Here is an 18,721-nt window from a genome sequence, read left to right on the forward strand (position 1 = left end):
CCTCTCCTTACACCTCCAAAGATGCCTGTGCTATCTCCGCCTCGTCAGCTTTGTTGACAGTCTTACGTAAACTCTTCAGTAATTACTTGCATTCAGGTGTTAAGTCACAAAGGGATAGGGTATCCACTAGAAACAAAACAGGACCCACCTACTAGTCTTAAGCCATGAGGCTGCATGGATTTGGCCCAGGAAATACACACCTCTTTGCTGGTGGGTAGTAGAGGGCAGCTGAGCAGGTCAGTGATGGACACAGGTACAAACTTGGGTCCTCTGACACTAGAAAGTAGTCAATTGTAATTTCAGGCCCTGACTGTATGTACAAGATAGGTCTAAATCCCTTTGTGTATATAACTTTGTTCTGCAGCCTACAGACACAAGAAAAAGTTGCACATCAGCATCCACTCAAATGATTTCTCAGATTTGTTTCCTTCACTATGATGCTTCACCTCAGCATTCTCCTTGTACAATATGAAAATCAAGTCTTATTTTCAAGTTTAAACATTATAAATCCTGTCATATTTTTTTAGAGAAAACTGTTAAATGCATTTAATACTCAAGCAATATTTTATGAAACTGCACACATTCACATGCCCTAGTTGATTTTATTAAGCATCTGAGTATTGTGGCTTAGAATCACTAGCAGTAGAAAAGAAAAGAAATCAGGATAAAGGGATTTACATTGGTTATTATAATGTTTTGTTAATGGAAACCTCCTGTATGCAGCTGAGATGCTTAAAACAGTTTTAGTATAACAGCAGCAGTGAAACTGCAAAATTAAGTAGAAAATTACATTTAAAAAGAAAAATCTAACCAACTGACTCAGTGTTATGAGCCGCTAAGAAAAGAACCAGCAGAAATAAGTACTGTAGACTTTGCATAGTAACTACCATGCATCAACTAACACCGCATGCAGCATTTCCTTCATCATTTAACTATGGTTATTGGTTACATACACACACAACTCTGTACAATGCTACAAAACACAAACCTGATGTTACCTTTTTTTAAAAAAAAAAAAAAAAAAAACCACAAAAAGCCCAAAGTCAACATAGTCAGCAGAACCTATAAATAGTATTTCAAACATTGAAACGCAGACAAAATTACGGGCCTTGGCTTATGTATTCTTCTCTTCAAGAAGGATGGGATGAACAAGGGAAAAAGAGAGGATGAACAACTTTGTGACATAATCATTTGGGAGAATATTTTATCCAATATCAATTTAACAGGAGGAGCCCAGACTAGTATCCATATCATCTTAGCTCCTGCTTACATTTTCCCTGGGGTTATACATTTGTGTGTGTTTGCTGTTGAATGCTCTGGCCCTAGATGCTATGACATCAACCTGGGGTCTACTCCTTTTCTTTTGCTAGCCTCTAAAATGAGCTTCACTCATTCACTTTCTGATGTGGGAGAACTGAAAAAGCTCCAGCATTACTTTATTCATTGAAAGGATACAACAGGAGTAGTTGCAAGTGGATAATTATTGTAACTAACGCTAGCTGCTTTTGGTTTCTTTAAATATCCACATTGATATTGAAATACAAAGCCCAGGTTATTCAAATGAGACTAAAATTAGAGGAAGCTGACCCTTTAGGGATTGTACTAAAAATGAAGTGAGAGAAGAAATGATTACATAAAAATTTTACTTTTAAGTCTTGCTACAGACTGGTATTTCAGTCCTTTCTGAGCCCCATCCTTTCAAACAATATTTGTCTTGGCACTTTGTTGTCCTTTCCCACTCAGCCTCGCTAGGGTTGTTGGGAAGTGATGTTATTTGGGAGGGTTTATTTCTTAAAATATCTCCCGCTGTAAGGAAGCTCATACCAAAAAGGAAGGCCAAGCCAAGAAAACTAATATAGTTAGAAAAGAAAGCAGGGTAGGGGAAGCCACAGCCCGTACTTGCGTACTCGCCGTCTGTGGTAAGTGGGACACTTTGCCTTTGAGAGGTTTTGTGGCTTTGCGCAGGTTAAGTGGAACATCCCTCTGTTGTGGGACTGTGAAAAAATGTAGATCTGTAGAAATCTGTTCTGGTGCGTCTTTCTCAACACTAGGAACTCTGCAGTCAAAGAGCAAGTAAAAACAAGAGTTAGAAAAGATAATTTTGACTATACAGTTTACACAGGCAGGAGAATATTAGACTAAACAAAAACTCACCCCTGTGGAAACCACTAAATAAATGTTTCCTTCAAGAGGAAACGTATTTTACTTACTGCTTTCAGCACTAGGTCTTTTTTCAAATAAAATATTTTTTTCCTTTGCATCCAGAATAAAATCAAAAGAATAAATAAATTAATAGGGAAATGTTTCTCCATCAAAACATTGCCAGTGACATCACTGCTCCGTCATTCTCAGCAGAATTACTTTCATGATGTTCTTTGCAAGCATGGACAACACGTACGTGAGAAGACCATCTGTTACACTGCGTAGTATTGCACCTTCTCAGCTGTCTTCTGCTGCAAAGTATAAAAAAATTAAATGTCATCATTTCTATTTCAACTGACACAGTAAAATGGCAGAAGGAGACCAAAATGAAAATTCATACTGAAGCTGTAATCTACATATAAAACAAAGTTTTTTTTTCTGGAAACTGATAGGGAATGTTTCCCTCAGCTGAAGACCTCAGACCTTGCTGTAAAGCCTCTAGCCATTCAAGTAACTGGTGCTCTGGTGACCTGTTGCTTCTTTCTTTGCAGTGCTGCAGGGTAAATGGTGATTATTTCATTTTTAACTACTGGGTTGTTAAAAACAGCATTTATATGGAAGAAAAAAATGAAGCAGCAGTATTATTGAACATCTGCCATACCACAGCATATCACGTAAGATGTACATCTCAGGTAATTTACAAGGTGCTCCCTTTATCTGCAGCTTCCCTCCGCTCTGCACTTTATTACAAATGGCTGAAGAGAGTCACTGTTCCTCGTAAGTCCAGTCAGAAAGCCACACAATGAGGAAGGGCTGCTCCTTGTCAATCTAAGAACCTTCTACATCGCATAAGCACACCCCATGACAAGCGAAGACCAAGAGACCACGCATACAGGAAAACAGACTATGGGAAAAGAATGACCTTCCTGAGGGAGTATGCAAATATTATAAAAATGTCTATAATTGCTCAGAAATCAATAACATAATTAGCCATATGCTACACTTTTTTAATTTACCCTTTAGCAGCCCACCACAAAATAATGTTAACAAGTGATGTATAAGAGGACACAATTTCACCATAGGCATTTGTTTTCTAATATTGAGATACATAGATAATGCTTCTCATTAGAATACACATACACAGAACTGTTTCACATGCTAGCAGATATGTTCAAAACCAAAATGCACCTACTTACTGATACTTTATAGACGTGTTACTCATTTTTGTCTCTCACCTTCTTGGGGGAAGGTATTTTTCTGTCTATGTATACGTGTCAGATAGGATTATAAATATTTCATTATTATCTCATACTGAAAGACTGCATTCAAATCCATTAGCTTTTTACAAAAACAACATGTTCTTCCTGTTTTTCCTTCCTTTGCCATTTCCTATCTCGGTTGTTGGTTTTGGCTACAAATGCAAACCCCAAACTTTTACTTCACAGCGTGTAATAGGACAGATTTTGGCGACAGAAGCCTGAGCGTCCAAACTGAAATTACAAACTGCATTTGGTGACCAGCATGCAACTGTTAAGCCTTTGTTGTAGAGCTGGCTAAAGCTACAACGCCCAAGGAAGGATGTCAGTTTAGTGTCTTCCTTCCCAGTCCTACTTGCTGGTAGAAAAGGTGGCAGAATCTGCTACCAGCAACCTTAGGGGATTGCTCTTATACAGTAATTGCTGGCCAGGCAGGTGGGAGCAGGCAAGTAACAGTGACTTTCAGGCTGGAAAAAGATTGAAGAGTAGCACAGAAAGCATATTTGATGCCAGACACATCCAGGAAGGGAAGATGGAAACACATCAAACAAAGCCTCGTACCTTACCCACACAACACAATCAGATCCTTATGATTTTGAATTACTGGATTCTTACACAGTCTTTGAATCCACAGTTAATTTTCTGAAAGGCTGAATTAGTTCCATGGGAGGTCATACTTTTCCAGGAGGTATAGGCATAGGCTAGAACAGACCAGTTCACTGCTCCTGGGACACTAAGAATGCACTAGATTAATAGTTACCACATGCAAATCCCAATATCCATTTCCCCTCATCACTGGAAAAATAATGGGGGGGGGGGGGGAAGGAGATACTGAAACAGAAAAATTCCTGAAAAAAGGTTTAGTTTCTAACAGCACAAATGTTAAGCTGTTCCCATGATGTGAAGCTTTTGGGGCTAAGAGTATGTGAAGCTACAGCTACCACATCTTACAGAAGTTCTTAAACATTGTGCCCCTTGGTATAAGGAGAAGAGGAAGAGCAAGTATCCCATTCAGGACCCACAAGACCTATTGCCATATGCATTTTCTGAAACCTAGGATGGCAAGTTCAAAAATCCATTTGGGTTTTATTCTGGTGCTTCTGAAAGTCTTCGTCAGCTCTCCGTTGAGCTTCTGCACTTACTTGTGGCTCCAGCCAAAATGAGCATCTGATTTTTGCAAAAGTCTTGATTTTGGTATAATCTGTTCCCTATTAAGAGATCAGTCAAATGGCAGACAACTGAGCCAATCATCTACTGCATGTTGATGAGACTCTCAGAGTAGATTTTGTGAACCCAGTTAAACTGTAAAGATCACAAGTAATTCTGAGAACCCAATGAAGTGCATTACTGATATACTGATACAGTATGGGAGTGCTACAATCCCCTGCTCCATAGCCATGAGGGCCTTTACACCATGAATAGAAAACAAAGTCACAGAACCCTTTGATATCATTCCAATAAAGCCTCACCACATTCAGAGCCCCATAAATTCTGTTACTTGAAAAGCAACAGAACATACTCACATTGCTTTCAGTAGAGGAGGTGCTAGAAAGGGCTTTCTTGTTTCAAGAACTTTTGTAGAGGGAGTTATAAAAACAATGGTAAATCTTCCCTTCACATCCATTAACAGAGTACAAAAGCCTACTCTCTGATTTCTGTCCATGCAATGGCATTGCATTTCCAGCAAAGACGGTGAAAGCAGCAAAGTATTTGGTGGTGGTGGTGGTGGTGGTGGTAATTAAAAATCACTTATGAACAGTTCTGAATGCAGAAACAACCAAGAATTGAGGTTTCATCTCCTCAATTTAGTGAAATGAGAAATCAAAACTGTTGCAGATTTGATTTTGAACAAAATGCAATATGGAAGGCAAGAAAAGGTTGCATTTAACATGCTGCTTGCATCTTGTGCCTCTCTCTAGCAGAGAATTTAGTCATCGGTTTCATTTAGTCATCTGAGAAATTGCTCTCTCTGCTACTACCTGAAAGCCTGTTGTTACCTGTGGATAACAGGAAGTGTACGGCAATTTTGTTTTCCGCCATCTTTTATATCTACTGAAAAAACTGCTACATCTTGTGGGGTCTAGAAAGCTTGTAAAAAGAGAGACCACTCCCCTAACTACTGAAAAATCACATTTGAAAAGCAACCATTAACCAACCAAAAAAACTTCACAAACCTAGAAGCACGTGAATTCCCTTACATAATGTTACTGGTATCTCTTTTCATATAGCCAGTGCACAAAGCTATTTCAATGTTACATAGGATATGTTCTGAATATTAATATTCCTGTCATTTTTTTGATGCTTGCTTCTAACCATCACTTTTAGAGGCTTTTACAGCTAGATGCATGATATGAAAAGCAATTCAGACGATGTCTTTTGCAGCTTTAAATACCAAACACACTAGGAGATAGGAGATAGATTCACCTTCTGAATCAGCAAGCAAAAGCAACAGATATAACACAGGACTGATAGCAGAAGGATCTTAAAGAAGTCATAACAGAAATTAGTATTTCCTCTACATCTTTCACTGCTTTCTTTTCTGGACAGCCAGACTGCCAGACTTGGGAGCTTGCTGGTATGCCATCCCTACACTCAAAGCAGATTGAAAGCTTTCATTCAAGCAGAAATTAACACATGGCAACATGGGCCAGCTTTTGCTAATGAACCCTATAAATCAAGGTTCATTTACGTTCAGAAATAAGTATCTTTCTAACCTGACAAACATCATCTATACTTGATATATTTTTGCACGTGCACAGGTGCACAAGATAAAATGACATCTAGTACTTTTAGCAATTCTTAGTTTTGGAATAAACTCCAAGAAGTCTGTTCTCATAATTTATTCTGACAAACATGTTAAAAAATAGTAGCCACTTAATTCTTTTCAGAAGAAACTAAACTTTTCTGAGATTTAACTATACATTCAGTCAGCATAAATTGGGGAAATACTGCATGATTTATCATGTGCAGGCAGTCTGTCTTTATACAGAAATATATAGTAACATATCACACCTACAGCTGAGCATATCACCTACAGTTCAACAGCAGCACCTCCATGATCAGAATATCTGTTTACAACCTACTGCTCATCTAATTTATACCACTGGAAATCTAAGACAAGCCTTTAAAAACCACATTAAAAAAAATAAAATAAAATGAGAAGTACAAGGTTAAAAAAAAGGGAAGGGGGCTTAATCCAGCTTTTCTTGCTGTTAGGGGGTGACTCAACTTGATTGCAATATTCATGAGTGACTAATGCCTGTAAGATGGCAAAGACTGTATAACACCATTTGAGTTTTCTGGGCCTGACCACCATTTGGGGCTACAGTGCACCAGAAACACAGACAGAATCCAAAGCTCTGCTTCTGCCGCGGAATTTCACCTGACTGATGGCACCCTGACTGCTCACTTGATTCTTGTCTAAGGTAAAAATCACTTTTTAGGCCTGCCCTACTCTTTGGCATAAGTTACATGTCCCTGTAAAGCATATTTTATACAGTGGGCCCTTATGTAGTTTTGTGTAAGGTTCCAAGAACATGGTTGTACTTTTCTTTCTTTTCTTTTTAAATTTAGTTTGGTCAGGTTAATCTTTAAAGTTTACTTTGTTCCAAAGAGTCTGCAAGGATGAATGTTTGATTACAATGTTTGAAAGCTCTTACCCACTTCCTTACTCGCGCAGGGTGGGGAGGGTGGGGGGAAATAAACCACCAAAAAAGAGGTCCTTTTAATGAGACATTCCTCGCGATGAGATTATTTTGAAGAGTTGCATACATTGCTGTAACAGTGGCATAAGTCAAACCATACACCAAATGTTTCACAATTTGTAGTTTCCTTTGCTAAGCATAAGGATCATCTTTGAGCATAATACCTTATTCTGTTTGGAGTTCAAAACGCTTTTTTAATATGTTAAGCCACTTCCCACAAACTTCACTCTCAGGAAGTTTGAATTGGCTGCTTTTCCAAAGAGGTTTGAAGGATGCTAGTGTTCTCAGCTTTGTAAACTCAAAATGAACTTGTATTCATGTTTCAGATCAAACGAGTTTTGTATTTTATTTTTTAATCACTGCAATAGCACTTCAGAATTCAAATGTCCAGGTTTTTTTTTTTTTCTCTCCTTTTTAAGTGCTCACTCTTGCATTTTGCCTAGTCTGTCTGCCAGAACCATTAACTTCAGACTTTTCACAGAAAAAACAGGCAGACACAAATATTGCATTTCTAAATCAGAGGCTGGGGGAGAACTTGGAAAGGCTCCGTAACAATAAATAAAACAAATACTAATGATCAGCTGAAATAGCTGATAGAGTGCTCTCTCCAAACATCTGAACAGATCCACTAAAAAATGTCTCACATTGTTTTTATCTTTTTCGATTATGCTTATTAAATGTATAAGCCTTAAACATTTTGAGTTGAATAGTATACTAAATAGCAGTAATAACAGCACTAGCAACAGCAATATACTTTTCTTAACTCTGGAGGAAACCAAACCAAACCAACCAACCAAAAGAAACAAACAAACAAAACCAATATCCCAACACACTCATTATCACAAAGACTGCCAGAGCAGTATCAGTTCAAAAGTAAATTTTGAATTACAGCTGCCCACAGATATAACACAAAGCAGTTTTTACAAATACCCTATGCAAAGAGTGAGCAAGAAGAAATTGATGATACAAAAGAAAACACATTTGATGAGTAACTAAAAGTCTTAGGCCCAAATTCTAGCACACCCTACAGACCACAACTCAGGTGGTAGATTTGAGAGAGGGTGCTCTCAGACCCAGCCAAGGACAGTCTATTGTTGTCTGCAGATGGATTTTTCTTGACAATACCATTGGCATTTGCCTCCAAGCTTTAATCTGTGCTGATCATCATCATATTGGATGCACATTGGGCTATTTCCAGGAAGAGGTCCTTTCAGTAGTCATTCAGAAAACCATAGGAGTCCAGTGATATCAAACAAGGGTCAGACCTTGTAGATACATAGGCTTGTCAGACAAGGGGGCCATCATCTACACAGAAATAACGTGAAGCAGCCATAGTTCCTATTTTCTGAAAAAAAAGTCAGTATGACCCAACTGTCAGATGTGGATTTAAAAGAATACAGGATTTCCATTCAGTAGCTAGACAGGATTCCTTAAAATAGGAGGTAGAAAAGTGTTCAGAATGAAAAAAAGGACACGGAGCCAGGGTTGCTGCCTACTGATTGTCAGCTGGTGTACAAACTACTCTCAGTGACTGGAAGGATGAGCAGCTAAACTGAATATATTGCTTTGCCTTCATGCCTCACATGCACCAGACACCACCCTGACATAGCCAAAGACTGTGTCCTTCTGAAACGTATTTAGATTTAGCAAATTAATTGCAGCATATAGCAACAACTGTCTATACCTAGAAATCAGATGGGAAGCCTTTCAGAAGCTTGAAGTGTGTCCCAAATTACTACTGTATTGAAAGAACTGTAGGGGACAATGTTTTACACCTCTTCTGTGTTTATTTGTTTGAAGGGTTGGATATTGGGATGCTTTAAAAAAAATTCTTTAGAAGGAATGAAAAGGAAACCTTAGAAGTCTTCAAAGAAACACTAATACTACCAAACGTAAAACAGCACTATAAAACAGTCACAGTCACATCATTTAGAAGCTGTTTTTCATGTAACTGAGCTGCACTACAATAAATATTCTGGACAGTAGATGTCCTAATTGTAATTTGGCATTACCCTTTGGCTGCAGCGAACTAGTTAAATAAAGTAAGTGTCAGATAGTTAGTGAGTAAAGTCTGCCTTATAAGGCAAAGAAAATACTTCAGTTTGAGACATACAATAAGCAACAAATGTATACTATTAGGTTTTGCTTTTGAGATAAAATAAACATAATATATGTGATTCTGCTAAAAGTTCTACACTTGTTATTTTTTTAAATAATATTTGTGAGCTTTTTCTTGGCTTAACGACATGGACAGTTAAAACAATCCCTGAACTGTGTTAGTGTGATCTGCCCAGTCAGGGAATTTATCAATAAAACTGGTGAATTCATTCACAAGGTAAAAATAATGATACAGCTAGGGAGACCAAAGATAATATCCATTGCTGATCAGCATTTGAAAGGCGAATCCATTATACTATGTAAACATAAAGGTCAGATAAGCCATTTTGATATAAACAATAGGGCAAAAGTTCTCTAAGAAACTGAGAGCCTATACATTTGAGAAAACATATATATAAATGAATTCAAATTGTCTCCATGTACATCCAGTCAATCATGCCCACTCTCCAGACTCAAGCTTTGTTGGCCAAATAAATGCAAATAGTGCTTTTATTTGACATATTGTAAGGGAGAAAAAGGTAAAGCAGGAGCAAATGCTACAATTTAGAGTCCAAACTATAAATAGCTTTAGGTTTTAGAAAATATAAACCAGGGAACTGAGAATTTGTGGATAGCAAACATAAGTACTGGTTTTAGACAGATGCATGCAGTAGGGTCTAAAATAACAGACAATTTTACTTTGTAGTTTTACTTCACTGTTTTTCCAAGCTATTTTGGAAACTTTTGAAATCTGTCTTCTCTTCTCTGTAAAGAGTAAGTTTCAGTCTTAAGAAAAGACTTATTCCACCACTACATAGATCTTTTCAATAACAAGAGACAAGCCGCAGTGTATTCAGAGGATCAGCTTATCGTTGTCTAAAATTATCAAACATAGCCAAGAGAATTTAAGTGGGTTAAAAATGTCATGGAAATAAGCAATTGCTCAGAGTTTGAGAACTCCTTGCTCCTGGAAAATGCCAGAGATGCCAAAACGGCTTACACAGGTCAGAAGCAAGAATTCAATGAATTTATTCTTGATATAGAAACAATATAACAAAGGAGGAGTCAGATTTCTTGTCTGACAGATCCCAGAAACACAGGGAGACAAAAGTATTTGAATACAGGTCATCAAATTATTTAAAAAAAAAAAAATCAATTTAAATATGTCAGAGTTGGTACTAGATTTCAGACAAAGATTTGGGGGTCAGGAAAGTAGTGAGAGCAAAACATATCGTGTGCTTATCTGAACCGACTGCTCAGAACAGATTCTTGTCTAAGTCGTTGTCTCCAGCTGCTGATATAACTTCAGTCTAAAGCTCACACCAAATGCACAGTAGTCAGCATATGTTAAATGAAACATTTAACTGTTTGTTAAATGCTCCGTACCATTGAACTGTTTGGCTACATCCATCCACAAAAATACCTGTAAGTGTTGGTAACTAAAGCAAAGCATGGTCTGAAAGAGGAATTGCTGTTATTAGGTCAGAGCAAGGTCACTGGGATCTTTTGTTTTTAATCCAGCCTAAATGAAACTAAGTGGGCCATGTTGTGATGTCTGCTTTGAACACCTACAGTTTCTGGGTTTTAATTCAGCAGACAACTCAAGAAAATAGCAAAACATAGGCTGCAGTTTTTGGACCACACACGCTTTGCTTGTCAGGTTATACTCTGTATTTCAGGCTAGTAAACCTTATCAGCTGAGATTAAGAGAATGAGGGGGCCTGGGTGTGGTGGACCAAAAAGGGAAACTCACTACCATGAGTTTTTCTTTACTGTCCTCTCCGGTCATGTCCTTGCAGCTAAACAGTTCTGTCTTTCAGAAAGTCACATGACAGATGTTAGCTGTTAACCCAATTTGAACTATTTTTGTTTCTTTTCCAGTACGTTCCGATCAGCAGCATGAACCACAAACTGTGTCCAGCAATTGGTGAGTGGCAGATGCCCAAATACCATGTATTTCATCTCCTTTCAATATCCTTGACTCATGCATCCTGTCTGAGCTAATGTTAGTTTCCTGATTGCAGTGTGTCTGCACCCTTGGACTCTCAACAAGGGCCTGAGCCATCCCAGAAAGCTCGCTGTTCCTCTCTAGATTTCAGCTTCAATGTGCTTTTAGCAACTGTCTCTCAAAGCTACCTTGTTATGCCAGTTCACATCTGGAATCTCTGGTTTTACACTGGTATATCACTCCCCTGCTTTTCCTCTGATTGTAAAATGATTTTAGACCACCACATAAAAATACCATTCAATTCTGACTTTATTTGACCTCTAAGAAGAAAATGAGCTACCACCACCACCAGTTATACTCATCATACTGCATTACATTATCCTGCTTGAACAAAATGCCCCCAAAACAGATCTGAGCCAGAATAGACCCATTACTTGTTTGTAAGTTACTTGTGTCTTTATTTCCTTGATACTGTGAAGTTGTCCTCTCCAAGTTGCTGTCATGTCCTAGATACTATAGCAGTGATTTCACATTGCTTAAGATCATTTGTATTTCTATGAGCAAGAAGGTAAAGTATGAAGTGCAGTGAGGGCTAGTCCAAGGTGCTGAGCTTTGACAGTAAAAGGATGCCTATTAGAACAGAAGGAAAAAAAAGAGTAGGTCTATTTTTAGCTCTGATTCACGAATATCAGCCAGCAGCAGAAGAGAAAAGAACAGAGTTGCCAGGTAGCAAATTTTCATGAGCAAGTACCCTAGCTGTGATTAAAGCACAATGAATTGCAGTTCTGTTGCAAAGTCATTAATAGCATTAACTAGGGATGCAAAACAGTTGTCTTTTTTCCTCCTTTTAAGCCATACAGTTAATACAAAACTCAAATTAGGGTCATTGCCTTTATTTTTACATGCCACAGCAACAGGCCAAGTAAAAATACATGACAGGTTGGTACAAATGCATTATTAAACTACTAATTTCAAACTTCAATTGGGTTCACTTCCATGTTCAGTTATTTACCATAAAGCCCTTTTTCCTTACTATTAAAATCAGTATTTCCTTACCATCAAAAATATTTCTCTCCAGATGTTGTGACAGGGCAGTATTCTTACCTCTATTTTACAGAAGAAGGAACCAAGAGACAAGGACCATACAGGAAGTCTGTGGCCCAGCCAAGGCTCAAAGTCTCCTGAGACTCATTCCAACACTTTCACCACAAAGTCAAGCACTTTCTCCTCCGTAGCCTTTTGATCTTTCCATCATGAATGACTAAGCTATAAAGACTCTTTGTCTAAAGAGCAGGCTTTAAGAACAAAAACACACTTAAGATTATTTGCACAAACTAATCAAACAAGTTTTTTAAGCAACACTTGAGTCTTACCCAATTCCAACTAGGTACTGAAAGTGTGCAAGCTTATATGGAACTATAGGCACCTAATGTTGTAAACACGTTCAAGAGTTTTAACAAATATGAACTCGAGGCCAATGAACCATGCTCAAACAGCCCACACAGAAACATACCACAGAGCCATCTTTAGTCTTTAAAAGATCAACGCATATACATTATTTGGGCAATAAGCAAGAAGTCTACAGGGTCCCGATTCAAATTTATTTGCTTAAGTAATGGACTATTAATATAAGCAATAATTACCTCAATAATTAAGTGGGTGGGGGGCAGTGTCTCACTTTAAACCATGACAGCGAGGGAAGAAATAGTAACAATCACAGCAGCAGCTGCATACTCTAACATTTTGAGTAGGAAATTTACTTAACCTGAGGTGACAGATACAGGTTGGTTGGTCAGTTGTTTGTTTAAATCAAGAATAATGCTATTATCCTAAGGTGGTGTCTACACAAAACAAACACATTCAAAAGATGAGGAACCTGAAGGGTAAATGTGAAGGTAGGAAGCAGTGAAGCAGGAAAAGGGATTCAAACATCAAAGATCATGTTTTGTAAGGTATAAGTCATAAACTGCTGTCCTCCTGGTTGGGAAAGAAACCGATCATATTTTCCTCCTTCCATGGGCTATTTCTGCTGATTACTCACAGTGTTTATTCTACCTGCCAATGGGCTGTGAAGGCATTACCCACTCTACCACCAGGCAGAGTGGCCATACAGAGAGCAGAGTCCTGCTGCAAAGTTCTGTTTGAACAAGACTTTCTCTTCTGCACCAAAGAAAGCCAGTAGTAATGCTACGGTTGAGACATTCAAAGCTTGTAATAGCCATCTGTGATGACCATGATATGTAGCTCTTCCTCAGTTCTGTTTTTAAGTGCTGGGAATTCTCTTTTATTTCTGAAACAATAAAATCACCTTTCAAATAATACCATTTGTTTCTGATTGCACTCCTTTTATAAAATACAAAATTACTGATGAAGCAGTTCAGTTTACCGTAATGCAGTTCAACACTGAAGCAACATTGAGCAAAGATGGTAAGTATCACAACCCTGTTCACCCCAAGAAATTGCATAGGGTGTGCAATGCATATCTGATTTGTACTGTGGTTTTCATACCCTGCTGTTGAAAATTTACAGTAAAAAAACAAATTAGTAATTTTAATTCTGATTTTAAATTGTTCAGAAAAGTCTAGGCTGGAATCCATGCTGTGCATCTGAAATATTCAGATGGAGTTTAATTGCCCACTTACTTTGTGAAAGGAAAGGATATCTCATAGCCCCCTTGATAGCTGAAAGGAAGCTATCAAAGATATAGAAGAAAGATTTCATTGTATTCCTCCCAGTATTTTTAAACTTCCCTATTCTTGAACCAAAGCATAGACTTCTCTTGATTATCCGCTCAGACCATTTATAATGAATGTGTGCAGATTAGGAGAAGAAATCTCTTCTTCCCGGCTCTGCAAGCACTGATCACAATAGCAGTCACTAAGACCCATAATTTTCAGCTTCATTCCCAAAGTTTTGCCAAGTTATATTTAACAGATCTCATAGTTATACACAGCAGAAGTTGATCCTCTCTCCTCTGAAGTGAACGCAGCATCGAAGGGGGAGAACAGGGGGTAAGGAGTCTTCCCAAAAATAAACCCTTTAAAAAAAAAAAAATCTGATTTCTTAGCTTAACTGAGAAGTAACTAAACGCTAGGTTTTATATAAAACTGCTTTAACATAGGTGTGACTATCTACGTATCTTATTGTATAGGTTTAAGAAGATAGGTGTGATACCAAACTGGGTATGTATTCCATAGGAATGAAATATTTTGCCTATGATTTGTTGGGTTGTTTAGGGGTGGGGTGTTTTTTGTTTCTATTGACTGCAGTCTTTGAAAACCACTGCTACGCAACCTTGATAACGATTAACCAAATATTTACTGAAATATCTGTTCAAAGAATGCCCTTTGGATGTCAGAGTGTTTTGAAGTAAGTATTCTGCGATTAAGAACAACACAGTTTTAGTTCTTGGCCATATTAGGCATTCAGTCATATTACATCTCATCAAGGGTCAATAGTTTCTCTTTGGAAACTGTTCATAGCTCTTTGTAGAGTTTTCCAGGACTTGAGTTGCAATGGTATTATATGGATATTTCTCCATATAAAATGTGGTTGAAATATTGAAACTAGCTGAAAACCCGAATCAAATCTTCTGCTGTTGCAAATGCAAAGCGACAGAAGTGTGACGTTTTGCATCATCTGAACTCACACCTGATCATAAAGCATATCTGAAATTATTCTGAAACAGTCTGACTGTTAGTACTTATTATAGTTATTTGTATTTCCACTAGCATTTAGAGGTATGTTTTACATCACATTTATCAGAGAACGCAACTGTACAAAGATGCAGAATGCCCATATTCATCATATTCAAAAAGCTTACAGTATCTATTTCTGTGGGTGCTTATGAAATAATTATTTACTGCTGCACACAGCTGATCTGGTTGTTGTTAGCTAGTCATATTGATAAAGTTATGAGAGACTAGTGGCAGTAGCATACATAAGACTGAGAAGCTTACTGGTTTATGTATTCATGTGATACTCTGTGCAGCTCTTGTTTACTCAGTAAAAGCCAAAACATGCCTCAATACAAACTGCTGTTTTCAACTCAGTCCCAAGAATGTAAAGAATTTAATTTTTAAGATTTATATGTCTTCCTTGTCCACAGGGAGCTGGAGCCCTAGCAGTCTATCACTCTGAATTCCAGGATTGCTCTCCTATTATCTTATGAATAACACTCTCAGCCACAACACTGATTTTTTTTTTTTCATATTTCTTCTTTATTTTTCTATGGCAAGAAGCTCACAAATACTTGTAATTGATTACCTACTGCATTAAGAATGAAACTATATCTGTTTAAGAGAAAACAGCATGTTTAAATCAAGTTATATTTTATAATAATGTTGCGGGGGGGGGAGGAGGAACCACAAAAAAACCCCACCAAACATGAACAGGTTTGAGACAACAGAAGTTGATAGACTAACCTGTGGTTGGTGTCTGATATACGTTCTCCATATAAAAACAAAAAGTCTACATGTGAAGTTGGTAAAGCCATACTAATAACTATCTCCCGGAGGAATAAAATAAAAAGTGTGTTTATGATTCTATAACAAATGGGACTTCTTGGCAAATGGAGATGAGGAAATCTTAAAAAAAAAAAAAGCGGCAAAATATTTACTATTATATTTCAAGCTAGACAAGGGACGACTGCAAATTCAAGTGCCTTCATCACATCACATTTTACTAAAGCTATATCCTGGTTGATCATGCATAAACACTTTGCAGCAGTACTTAAAAGCCTGAACTGAACAGCTCACCACAGTGCCTGGAATTTTAGTCACATCAGCAGAGTTTGGATCTTCATTACCTGTCCACACATTATGCTGCAGGACAGTGATGATCTCTTCCGATCTGCTGGAAGGTTTTGTAACTCTGGTGGTGAACTCAGTTCAGGCTTATTTCCACCAGCACCACTCAGGACAGAGTATTTTCTGGTGGAGTCAAGTTAGCTTCCCAGTAGTCTCATTTTGAGCATTCTTCCCACTAGTCTTGAGCACCTACTCCAGTAGAGCCCCAGTCCTGTACAGATACGTCCTTTTTTTATATTCTGCTTAGTCTCACTGAATTTGAGGAAACCTAAATTTCTGCAGTTATTGCCATATCCTCACAGCTCCTATGTTTTACAACCAATTCACCTATGATTTCATTTTCTTCAAAGCAACAGTCAAACTTTTAATTAGGCTAAATAAAATCAATTGGGATAGACAACAGCAAAATGTAACAGCATGTTTGAATCTAAATAGGACACTATTTGGTCTACTGTCAATGCTCTGAGCTATCTGGTCTTTCAAGTCCTCTTGTCCCCCCAAGATTTACAAATCACTCGATCAGAACCTCCTTCATTTGGGGGGGCAAGGGAGGGGAAATAGGGGATAAATGTTTAGGAACTCGCCATTGTGCAAATTAAATGTATTTCACATGATTTGACCATGAATTTGGCTTGTGGAACTGAAGAGACTCCAGCTACCCCTTCCCCACAGAGTAGTGACTTTCCTTAGCATGTGTATGTATCTAAAGTTTCAGAGCTCAAGCCCCAGCTGTTCTTTGTACACAACCAAGCCAAAGTTCATTATTTCAAGACTTCAGTGACATTCACTGAATAGCCCAAAATCCAGAAGTAAGCGCAATTTTCATTCACTTACTGTGAGGAAGAGACATGATTCAACTCACCACAGTCTATGAGTTTTTCAAGACAGTGTGGTGAAGTTACGTAGACAACTTGGACTGATTTTCAGTGGGGATGAATGCAGAACTTCCTTAGAAAGGGGTAGGCAAAGTCTGAGGGATTGGGAATTACCTGCTAAATTAACCCTATATCTATTCTTTCGAGGAGAAAAGCATTACATTTTGGGTTTTTTTGTAGAGGTGGATGAGAACAAAAACCTAGGTACATTTAGAAACTTATCCAGAGTAATCAAAGTAATACCAAGGATGTTCTGACCACTGCTTATCTACTGTTTCTGTATGAGAAGAAATATCATTACAAAAGATGGGGAAAGGAAATCTACCTCCCTTAGAAATAGTTCTTAACCAAATATGTATGTGAAAGTACTCTGTAAATGTGATTAGGAAACTTACGTTCTGACTTGTTATTTATCACTGCTAGAATTAAGTCATGCTTTTTCTTTTTAAGCCTCAAAGACACTGTCAACACCAAAATCTTTATGTTGCTTAAGAAAGAATTAAACCACCTACTCACTTAATTCATTATCATTATTTTGAAGAATTTGAATTTTAATTTGAAGGCAAGCATGGAAGCTCTTTCCCCCACCCCACCCCCCAGTCTAGTGCTGACACAAGCAATAAATCTGCTTCTGTTCTTTTGTATTTCCATTCTCATCAAACCTCCATAGCTCCTGGCTGTGGACTCAGAGTAATTTGTTACTGAAAGATTGTTCCTTGTGCTGTGCCTGAGACTCCTGTGAGGAATCCACATTAATAGTTTCTGTGCAAGAACTGACCGTAAATAGAGCGCCTATTCTCATTCTTAAAGACACTGCTCTGGGCTGCATTATCAGAATCTGTCTGACAAAGTCTAAACACACCTTTCAAATGAATAATATAGTCATGCCAAAAACATCTACAATATTTTCCATGGAGCTAGCTGAATTGCTGGATTACAATCCTAGTATGACATGCCTACACAACTTGGTAAATCTTCCAAATATAATCATGTTGGAGTTTGGGGTTTTTTTGCAACCATATGATTTTTATTTGCAGGTGAAACTGTAAAGTAATTTACATACAAAGCACAGAATATCAGCAAATAATAGAAACCATGAATTTCAATAAAGCAATATCCATTAAAAAGGATCCTGTCCCTGTCCTCTTAGTTCAACCTACATACTGTAAATGAACTCAGAGCGTAACACATTTTAAAGCAATGGAAGTTTTATGTACTATCTTCTCTCATAATGTTGCCAGCTTCAAATATTCCTTAAAATAAACATAATTCCTATGCCATTCTCAGAAACCTTTGTAAGTTTGATTTTGAGCTTTAAGCATTAATGTTTTCAGCCATCCTTAGCAAGTTCCTTTTTGTTCTGGTTGCTGCATACAACGTGTATTTAAAGCCTTAAGCCTTCTGCCACAACAAATCATCAAACCTGGCAAGACTATTTTGTTGATCCCACACATCTGGAAAGCATAGTTCGGGGGGGGGGGGGGGAACGGGGAACCTTCCCCCCCCAAAAAACACCAACCCTACAAACAGCCAAGAAAACCAAACCCTACAAACAAACAAGAAAACCCAAACCCACACCAAACCCAAACCCACAACAGCAATAACAAACACACAAACCCACAAACAACAACAAAAAACCAACCAGAAATTCAGAAATTCTCGTTGTTAATTTGGGCATACATACTGTAAGCTTAAAAGTAATTTTTGTATATAAGATTACACTGCTAACTTTGCCATTCATTCCTATCTTTTATATGCTATGCATAATACTGATTCAACCTCTTAAACAACCTAAAAAACCCCCAATTTTCTGTCAGAAAAAGTGTGTGTTTTCTGCAAGTAATACAGACTTTAAATTATAATAATTTTGGTTTCTAGTGATACTTTACAG

At 37.7% G+C, this 18,721-nt stretch overlaps 1 long non-coding RNA gene across 2 annotated transcripts in view; it reads left to right on the plus strand.

Moving 5' to 3' along the window:
• LOC142056361 (uncharacterized) overlaps positions 1-18,088 on the plus strand; it is a 308,099-nt gene extending 290,011 nt beyond the window's left edge. For both annotated transcript variants that reach the window (XR_012660308.1, XR_012660307.1), the window contains one exon: positions 11,081-18,088. This is a non-coding gene — a long non-coding RNA (uncharacterized LOC142056361). The remainder of the gene's footprint in view (positions 1-11,080) is intronic.
• The last annotated feature ends 633 nt before the right edge of the window (positions 18,089-18,721 follow it).

The sequence above is a fragment of the Phalacrocorax aristotelis genome, chromosome 4 (genome assembly GCF_949628215.1).
Source record: "Phalacrocorax aristotelis chromosome 4, bGulAri2.1, whole genome shotgun sequence".
NCBI lineage: Eukaryota > Metazoa > Chordata > Aves > Suliformes > Phalacrocoracidae > Phalacrocorax > Phalacrocorax aristotelis.